The 3,171-nt window shown below is 41.9% G+C and overlaps 1 protein-coding gene across 1 annotated transcript in view; it reads left to right on the plus strand.

Annotated features, from left to right (window-relative positions):
* GRM3 (glutamate receptor, metabotropic 3) overlaps nt 1-3,171 on the plus strand; it is a 255,445-nt gene that overhangs the window by 100,841 nt on the left and 151,433 nt on the right. The gene's annotated exons all lie outside the window — the stretch shown is intronic.

The following is a 3,171-nucleotide window of genomic DNA, read 5'->3' on the forward strand; positions in this document are numbered from 1 at the left end:
ATTCCCATCTCTTTCAGAATTTTCCAGTTTATTGTGATCCACACAGTCAAAGGCTTTGGCATAGTCAATAAAGCAGAAATAGATGTTTTTCTAGAACTCTTGCTTTTTCCATGATCCAGCAGATGTTGGCAATTTGATCTCTGGTTCCTCTGCCTTTTCTAAAAACAGCTTGAACATCAGCAAGTTCATGGTTCACATATTGCTGAAGCCTGGCTTGGAGAATTTTGCGCATTACTTTACTAGCGCGTGAGATGAGTGCAATTGTGCGGTAGTTTGAGCATTCTTTGGCATTGCCTTTCTTTGGGATTAGAATGAAAACTGACCTTTTCCAGTCCTGTGGCCACTGCTGAGTTTTCCAAATTTGCTGGCATATTGAGTGCAGCACTTTCATAGCATCATCTTTCAGGATTTGGAATAGCTCAACTGGAATTCTATCATCTCCACTAGCTTTGTTTGTAGTGATGCTTTCTAAAGCCCACTTGACTTCACATTCCAGGATGTCTGGCTCTAGGTCAGTGATCATACCATCGTGATTATCTGGGTCGTGAAGATCATTTTTGTACAGTTCTTCTGTGTATTCTTGCCATCTCTTCTTAATATCTTCTGCTTCTGTTAGGTCCATACCATTTCTGTCCTTTATCGAGCCCATCTTTGCATGAAATGTTCCTTTGGTACCTCTGATTTTCTTGAAGAGATCTCTAGTCTTTCCTATTCTGTTGTTTTCCTCTATTTCTTTGCATTCATCACTGAAGAAGGCTTTCTTATCTCTTCTTGCTATTCTTTGGAACTCTGCATTCAGATGTTTATATCTCTCCTTTTCTCCTTTGCTTTTTGCTTCTCTTCTTTTCACAGCTTATATATATATATACACACACATATATATATACACACATACACACACACACACATATATAACAATCACCTTGCTGTATACCTGAAACTAAAACATTGTAAATCAACTCTATTTCAAAAAAATTCTTTTTAATTTTTAAAAAGCAAGTTTCTTGAAATTTGTAATGGGCCCTTAAAACAGGCCAAAATAATTAATGAAAGTCAAATGTGGGACTACCTATACTTTAGTCATCATTTTTTCAATTTACTTGCAGCAGCTGTGTACAAACTTAACTACCCTGAGAACTTGTGAACCAGTAGCATTCAGAGACATATCCCTTTCTTCCCCAGGCAGTGGGGCTGTTGAGCACATCAATGAATTAAATTCATCTAACAGTCCACAGTGAAAAAAAGTGAAGTCACTCAGTCCTGTCTGACTCTGCGACCCCATGGACTGTAGTCCACCAGGCTTCTCCGTCCATGGAATTTTCAATGCAAGAGTACTAGAATGGGTTGCCATTTCCTTCTCCAGAGTCCATAGGGTCTCACAGAAACGAACATGACTGAAGGGACTTTGAGCACACACACAATGGCTTAGACGGGCTTCCCAGGTGATGCTAGTGGTAAAGAAACCCCCTGTCAATATAGGAGACGCAGGAGACTTGGGTTTGATCCCTGGGTTGGGAAGATCCTCTGGAGAAGGGAATGGCTACCCACTCCAGTATTCTTGCCTGGAGAATTCCACGAACAGAGGAGTCTGGCAGGCTATAGTCCATGGGGTCTCAAAAGAGTCAAACACAACTAAACAACTAACACTAAACTAACACTACATTCAATCAGCCATCAGGCCTGAGGTTTTCCAGATCCCTGACTCCCTGCACTGTCCCCACTACTGAGCTGACAGCCTTTCACATCATCTTCTCCCCTCCTCCTAGCAGAGGCTTCCACTGCTTCAGTCACTTGTGAGTACGCAGGCGTGACTTTCCCTGCATGTTTACTCTTCTTCATTGCCACACACAGAGCAGAGCAGCCAAGTCCACATCTGTTCCACTGGTCAGAATTTTATCATTTAGTTAAATGAGCAGGCAATGACACTGGTAAAGTAATTGCAATTCAGTCCAAGCTCCCCACAGTGAGATGCAGTGGTGGCGGTACACGATTATTATTACAGGGTTTACAGTGATACAGAGTCCAAAGACTTAATTTCTTCACTTCCAGAGAAGTTTTTTTTTTTTTTTTGCTAGACTATCTTTCCCTAGTCTAAAAATAGTACCTCCCAAGATAAGGAGTTTACAGTTGTCACAGTCAATTTATCCCCAAAGAAAGTAGCTCTCTTTTATCTGCTCTGATTCTATCTTCATAGAGTGAATTCAGATGCAATCACCAAGCATTACTTCCAGTTAGCTTCCTGTTGTGAAATCATTTTTAAGCAGATTTTTTAGTTGAAGAACGCTGATGTCCTTTACAAATAGCAAGGTATAATAGATAAGCGTTTCTATTTCTAAGTTGCATTTGCTATGGGCTAAGTCACTTCAACTGTGTCCAGCTCTTTGCAACCGTATGGACTGTAGCCCACCAGGCTCCTCTGTCCATGGGGATTCTCCAGGCAAGAATACTGGAGTGGGTGGCCATGCTCTCCTCCAGGGGATCTTCCCAACCCAGGGTTCAAACTTGTGTCTCTTTTGTCTCCTGCATTGGCAGGGTAAGCTGCACTGCCTGGGTTCATATCCCAGCTCTACCAACCTCAAGCAAAATAATCTCTTCCCGGCTCTATACCTTAGTTTCTTCACCTAAAAAATGATGATGACAGGGCTTACCACATGATGATGTCAGAAGGATGAAGTGAGATAACACATCGAATCTAACATTCTTAGAATAGTGAAGTGAAAGTCACTCAGTTGTGTCTGACCCTTTGTGACCCCATGAACTATACAGTCCATGGAATTCTCCAGGCCAACAACTGGAGTGGGTAGCCTTTCCCTTCTCCAGGGATTCTTAGAATACTGCCTGCCATAAAATGTGCATCAGCAGTATTATTTCTCACTCTGGATTCATCTTTATTTTTCTAGACAGCATCCCCATGCTACCCATGGTTCCACACAGAAGTGACTATCTTGTTAATGGTTTTTGAAAAGTGGTTTTGAACAAAATGCTGTTTTATGTTTCTGATCCCAAACACACTCTCTTCTGTCATGGACAAAAGCTATAATTTCTAATGTTAGTTGAGTTCAGTTCAGTCGCTTAGTCGTGTCCGACTCTTTGCAACCCCACGAATCGAAGCACGCCAGGCCTCCCTGTCCATCACCAACTCCCGGAGTTCACTCAAACTCACGTCCATCG

The sequence above is a fragment of the Bison bison genome, unplaced genomic scaffold, assembly GCF_000754665.1.
Source record: "Bison bison bison isolate TAMUID 2011002044 unplaced genomic scaffold, Bison_UMD1.0 scf7180017864454, whole genome shotgun sequence".
NCBI lineage: Eukaryota > Metazoa > Chordata > Mammalia > Artiodactyla > Bovidae > Bison > Bison bison.